At 48.6% G+C, this 7123-nt stretch overlaps 1 pseudogene; it reads right to left on the bottom strand.

Moving 5' to 3' along the window:
• Positions 1-2425: 2425 nt before the first annotated feature.
• Positions 2426-3348, bottom strand: LOC119922511 (annotated as a pseudogene).
• Positions 3349-7123: the final 3775 nt, after the last annotated feature.

The following is a 7123-nucleotide window of genomic DNA, read 5'->3' as shown; positions in this document are numbered from 1 at the left end:
CCAATTGATGTCTGTGTGACCTTGGGCAAGTAACTTCACTTCTCTGTGCCTTAGTTCTCCTGTTGTCCCTCCTATTTAGACCGTGGGCCCCTTGTGGGCCAAGGACTGCGTCCAACCTAATTAAGTTGTATCTACCCCAGCGTTTAGAAGAGCGTCTGACAAATAGTAAACGCTTAACAAATACCACTAAAAATGTCAAGTGAGAGTAGTTGGATATTCAAGGGGAGGAGGTTAGAGCCAAGAGAGGTGGGATTCGGGAGATAGATGAGGAATTCTACTGTCCAGGTCTTTCTCGTGATTTTCATGGCGGGAAAAGAGATGGCCTTGCTGGCAGTCAGGTCCCACGCCCGCTTCGTGGTCATCTGCCTCCCCCACGCTATGATACCATCATCTACCATAGGGCCTGGGCCTCCATGCTGGCTGCCTCCTGTCGCAGCAGCGGTCTGAACGCCTCCCTCTTCACCACCAGCGTCTTCTCCCTGTCCAGTTGTCCAAACGTCGTCCATCAGTTCTTTTGCGATGGCCCCCAGTTGCTGAGGCCCGCCTGCACCTCTAGCCAAGGCACCGAAAACCTGAGTTTAGCCGTGACCGTCGGCTTACCGTTCTTCTGCTTCGTGCTCATCGTAGTCTCGTACGTGCGCATCTTCGGGGCTGTGCTGAGGATGCCAGCCGCAGAGGGCCGGGTCAAAGTATTCTCCACCTGCCTGCCCCACCTCGCCATCGTCATCTTTTTCTTCACTTCTGGCTCCTCTGTCTACCTGAAGCCGATATCCGATTCCCCCTCGGCGCTGGACCTGCTGGTGTCCGTGTTCTACACAGTGGTGCCCCGAGCCCTGAGCCCCCTCATCTATAGCCTGAGGAACCGGGACGTGAAGGCCGCCATGGAAAACCTTTTAGGGAAGAAACCGCCCCAGGGAACTTTCCTTTAGGTTGTCAGCTCCTTGGGAGCAGGTGTGCTGTCAACGGATGATGCCCTGGCCTAAAAATAATAATAATTAATAATTACGGTATTTCCTAAGCGCTTACTGTGTTCCAAGCACTCTTCTAAGTGCTCGGGTAGGTACAAGGTTGTCCCACGTGGGGTTCACCGTTTTAATCCCCATTTTACAGATGAGGTCACTGAGGCACAGAGAATTTACGTGGCTTGGCCAAGGTCACACAGCAGACAAGTGGCGGAGTCGGGATTAGAATCCACGTCCTCTGACTCCCAGGCCCGGGCACTTTCCGCTAAACCATGCTGCTTCTCATGAAATTCATTCATTCCGTCGTATTTATTGAGCACTTACTGTGTGCAGAGAACTGGACTAAACGCTTGGAAAGTACAATTCGGCAACAGAGACAATCCCTGCCCAAAAACGGGCTCACATCAACAGATTTCCAAGGAGCCTTGATGAACTTTGGGCAAGTCACTTCACTTCTCCGTGCCTCGGTTACCTCATCTGTAAAATGGGAAGTAAAATGGTGAGCCCCACGTGGGACACGGACTGTGTCCAACCGAACCGTCTGGTATTTATCGCAGCACTTAGTAAAGTGCCTGGCACGTAGTTCATTGCCCACAGTGAGCTAAGAATCTTCAGGGGAAGACAGGCATAAAAATAGACTGCGGAAAGGGGAAATAGTAGAGTATTAAGAGTATTTATAGTAATCAGTTAATCAGGTTTATTGAGCGCTTACTGTGTGAAGAGCACTGTACTATGCGCTTGAGAGAGTACAATAAAAGAGTTGGTAGACATATTCTCTGCCCACAGAAGCTTGAATTCGAAAGGGGGAGACAGACATTAATCTATCCATCAATGGTATTTATTGAATGATTACTATGTGCAAAGCACTGTACTAAGCACTTGGGAGAATGCAATATAACAGACACGTTTCCTGCCCACAAGGAGCCAGCAGTCTAGACAGGGAAGCAGGCATTCATCACAGCGAAGGTGGGAAAGTTGATTAACACACATCCTGTAGCGTAAAGTGTCTCATCAATGGATACATACGTTTCTGAGTGTAATTCAGGATACGAATCTTAGGATTCCTTGGATGTGTGCCCCCGGGGGTATTTTAGAGAAGCAGCTTGGCCTAGTGGAGAGAACATGGGCCTGGGAGTCAGAGGACCTGGGTTCTCATCCTGACTCTGCCACTTATGGGCAGTGTGACCTTAGGCAACTCACTTAACCTCTCCGCGCCTCAGTTCCCTCGATACCTGTTCTTCTTACTTAGACTGTGAGCCCCTTGTGGGACCTACCTATCTTTTACCTAAACCCAGTGCTTGGTTCAGTGATAGGCACGTGATAAGCACTTAACGGATACCACAATTATTCTCACTGTCCGATATTTGTCCAGATATCTGTATTCCTTCCGTAGAGAGTTGTCTGTTTTAGCTGCTACCTTTCCCGCCCTTCTCCAGAACTCTAGACAAATTTGATTCAAGATGCTAGCCCTTTTCTGAACTCTGGTCTGTTCGCAGAATCCTCCTCACCGATCCCTTCACGTCCTTGTTCCTCAAGGTGTAGATGAGCGGGTTGAGGGTGGGGGTGACCACGGTGTAGAAGAGGGTCAGGAACATGTCCAAAGTCCCAGAGAAGGAACTGTTGGGCCAGATGTAGACCACCGTGATGGACCCGTAGAAGAGAGTGACCACCAGGAGAGGGGACCCGCAGGTATCCAGGGCCTTTCTCCAGATCCGACGTCACTTGATCCTCAGCACGGCCCTGGCGATGGACCCATAGGAAACCGTGATCAGGCTCAAGGGCAGGAGAATCAGGACCAGAGTGCCTACGAAGAGCTGGATCACATTGACCCGGACGTACACAGAGGCCAGTTTGAGCAGGGCGGGCGTCTCACAGAGGAAGTGGGGAAGTAGCCGGTGCCCGCAGCGGGGCAGGTGGAAGATTTCGGTGGCCTGGCCCCCATATCGCTCAGCCAGGCTAATCTCACCAGGGCCCGGCAGAGCCGCGGGTGCATGATGGTGGTGTAGTGAAGGGGTGGGCAGATGGCGGTGTAACAGTCCAAGGCCATGACAGCCAGAAGGACACACTCCGTCGACCCCAGGGCCAGGGAGACGTAGAGCTACACGGCACAACCGACCACTGTGATGGTCTTGGTGGGGTCCCGGTGGCTCCACCGAAGCTGGGGGATGATGCTGGTGGTGATGCAGAGGTCCACGAGGGAGAGGTGAGACAGGAAGAAGTACATGGGCATATAGAGACAGAGATCCAGGCAGGTCACCGAAATGATGGCGGTGTTGCCCACCAGGGTTAGCAGGTACAAGACAACCACGAAGAGGATCTTCTCTAACTGGGGCTGAGCAGAGAAACCCACCAAGACAAAGTCCTCCCCAGAAGTGCCATTCGGCATCGTCCTTGTAGGAAAAGCGAAGGAGGCAGGGAAAGAGAGAGGATGAGAGAAAGAGGGAGAGGGAAAGAGGGAAAGGAGGAGAGAAAAAATAAGAGTGAGGGAGAGAAATAAGAGTGAGGGAGGCAGGGAGAGAAATGGATGGAAAAGGGGAGTGGGAAAGAGGAAAAGGTGTGGAAAATGAGAGAGAGGGAGTGAGGGAAAGAGAAAGGAAGAGAAAAAGTGAGAGAGTGAGGGAAAGAGTGTCCAAGGGAGAGAAAAGCCAAGAGGAAAAAATGAGGGAAAGAGCGTGAGGGCAAGAAAAGGCAAGACAGAGAGAGAGGGAAAAATATCATGGGGGGAGAAAAAACGAAAGAGCAAGGGACAGTGAAAGGGAGAGAAAACGAAAGACGGAGGAAACCGAGGGAGTGGAAGAAAAAGGTGCAAGAGTGAGAGTGAGAGGAAAAGAAAAATGAAAGCGTGAAAGGAAAAGTATAAAGGAGAGAAAAAGCAAGAGAGAGGGAGTGAGGGAAAACAAGTGAAAGGGAGAAAAAATACGAGAGAGAGTGAGCGGGGAGAAAAGCAAGAGAGAGTGAGAGAGAGCATAAGGGAGAGAAAAGGTGAGGGAAAGGGGAAAGAGTGAGAGGGAGAGAAAAAGCGCGACAGAGTGAGAAGGAGAAAACAGCGTGAGAGCAAGAGAGAAAAACCAGAGACAGAGAAAGCAAGGGAATAGAGAGGGAGATGGAATGAAAAATTGAGAGTGGCGTAAAGAGAGCGAGAGGGAGAAAAAAGTGCAAGAAAAAATGATAGGGAGAGAAAAGCGAGAGGGAGAGATTGATAGAAAAATAGCAAGAGGACGAGAGAAAAAATGGGTGCCAGCAGGAGGAAAAGAGAGGGAAGGAGAAAAACGTATGAAGGAGTGAAAGGGAGAGAAAAACAGGAGAGAGCAAGTGAGAAAGAGAATCAGAGAAAAAGCAAGTCAGTAGTAGTAGTAATAATAACAATAATAATAATGGTATTTGTTAAGTACTTATTATGTGCCAAGCACTGTTCTAAGCGCTGGGGTAGATACAAGGTAATCAGGTTGTCCCACGTGGGGCTCACAGTCTTCATCCCCGTTTTATAGATGAAGTAACTGAGGCACAGAGAAGTTAAGTGACGAACCCAAGGTCATCCAGCAGTAGTATTGATCGTGCCCCCTGTGCAGATTCAGTGACGTTCTGTTGTAGTAGGAATGGTATTCATTTCACTCTTACTATGTGCAAAGCACTCTACTAAGGTTGGGAGTGACATAGATAGGGCCCTTGGCCCCCAAGGAGCTCCGATTCTAAGATAATAATAATAATAATGATGGTATTTTTTAAGTACTTACTATGTGCCTAGCGCTGTTCTAAGCGCTGGGGTAGATACAAGGTAATCGGGTTGTCCCACGTGGGGCTTACAGTCTTAATCCCCATTTTCCCGATGAGTTAACTGAGGCCCAGAGACGTGAAGTGACTTGCCCAAAGTCACACAGCTGACAAATGGCGGAGCCAGTTTTAGAACCCATGACCTCTGACTCCCAAGCCCAGGCTCTTTCCACTGAGCCACGCTGCTTTCCTGTGTCCCCCTTTGGACACCCCGGCTCCAGAGAAAGGTGGAAGAATGTGGAGAGGGGCGAGAAAAGGGGAGGAAATTCGATCTCTCGAAGAAATATGGAGCTCTTTGAATACCTACCCTGGAGTGGAGAATCTTCCAAGGGTTCTTCTCAGCTCAGAAGGGGAAGGGTTTTCATTCCGCCTCCTCTTCAGCCAGGATAAGAGTCAGTAGCTGACCCTGAAGCAGGTGGGACTGAGGGTAGATTCCTAGAAGGAAATTCTGGTCATGTAACACTGAAAAGGGAGAATTAGGATATGGATTTTGCATCCCAACAGGTTCTAACGAAAATAGAGAGAAACTCGATTTTCCGTATATTTTTCTAGCACGTTCCCTCTCTGTCCCCCCCTTCTCATCCTCCTCTGTTCCCTACCACTTTTTCTGGGGACCATTATGTCTACCACGTCTGCTCTACTGAACTCTCCCAAGCACTTACTACAGTGCTCTCTCCACAGTAAGGGCTCAATAAATACCACTGATGGATTAGTTCTAGCTTGTTCGCTCATTCATTCATTCAATCGTATTTATTGAGCACTTACTGCGTGCAGAGCACTGTACCAAGCGCTTGGAAAGTACAATTCGGCAACGGATGGAGACAATCCCTACCCAACAATGGGGTCACATTCTAGAAGAGCGGAGACAGCCAACAAAACAAAACCCAGCTCTGCCACTTGTCAACTGTGTGACTTTGGGCAACTCAATTCACTTCTCTGGGCCTCAGTTAACTCATCTGTAAGATGGGGATGAAGACTGTGAGCCCCCTGTGGGACAACCTGATCACCTTGTAACCTCCCCAGCGCTTAGACCAGTGCTTGGCACATGGGACAACCTGATAACTTTGTATCTACCCCAGCACTTAGGTCAGCTCTTGGCACATAGTAAGCACTTAATAAATACCATTATTATTATTATTATTATTATTATTATTATATACGATCGAGTGAATGAATGAATAACAGCATGGACAGCATGACAACTGTCTTCATTCATGATCTGCATCCTTCATTCAACCATTCATTCAATCGCATTTATTCAGCACTTACTGTGTGCACAGCACCGTACTAAGCGCTTGGAAAGTGCAATTCAGCAATAGAGACAGTCCCTGCCCACACAGGGCTTACAGTCTAGAAGGGGGAAGACAGACATCAAAACAAGTAAACAGGCATCAATATAAATAAACAAAATTATATATGCGCACACATCAAAACAAGTATACAGACATCCATAGAAATAAATAGAAGTACACGTATAATGCATATACACATAAATCAGAGAAGCAGCGTGGCTCAGTGGAAAGAGAACGTGCTTGGGAGTCTGAGGTCATGGGTTCAAATCCTGGCTCCGTGATTTGTCTGCTGTATGACTTTGGGCAAGTCGCTTAACTTCTCTGTGCCTCAGTTCCCTCATCTGGAAAATGGGGATTAAGATTCTGAGCCGCACGTGGGACAACCTAATCACCCTTGTGTCCCCCCCAGCGCTTAGAACAGTGCTTCACACATAGTAAGCGCTTAACAAATACCATCATTATTATTATTATTATAAGTGCTGTGGGGTGTGGAGTGGCGGGGAAGAGCAAAGGGAGTGAGTTGAGGTGACGTGGATGGGAGGGAGCTGAGAAAAAGGGGGGCTTAGTCTGGGAAGGCCTTCATCATAGAGAAGCAGCGTGGCATAGTGGAAAGAGCCCGGGCTTGGGAGTCAGAGTTCGTGGGTTCTAATCCCGAATCCAGCACTTGTAGGCTGTATGACTTTGGGCAAGTCACTTCACTTCTCTTTGCCTCGGTTACCTCATCTGGAAAATGGGGATTAAGACTGTGAGCCCCATGTGGGACAACCTGATTACCTTGTATCTACCCAGGGCTTAGAACAGTGCTTGGCACATAGTAAGAGCTTACCAAATACCTAAATTATTATTAGTATTATTCATCTGCATCTTTTTGCTGGACCTCCAGCTTTCTGAATTGTTCCCCCCACTGCTCCCGCCAGATCAGCGCTTAGAACAGTGCTTTGCACATAGTAAGTGCTTAATAAATGCCATCAGTATTATTATTATCCCAATTCTTATGGCTGCAAGATCGTTTTCCCTCCTTGGTTCTTGTTTCGCCTGGCTTTGGCAGAACTGTGCTGGACGTGTGGAGTTCTGGGTGCAATGCGAAGAGTTCAGTCT

Source organism: Tachyglossus aculeatus, unplaced genomic scaffold (genome assembly GCF_015852505.1).
Source record: "Tachyglossus aculeatus isolate mTacAcu1 unplaced genomic scaffold, mTacAcu1.pri scaffold_105_arrow_ctg1, whole genome shotgun sequence".
Lineage (NCBI taxonomy): Eukaryota > Metazoa > Chordata > Mammalia > Monotremata > Tachyglossidae > Tachyglossus > Tachyglossus aculeatus.
This window is presented reverse-complemented; position numbering and strand designations above follow the sequence as displayed.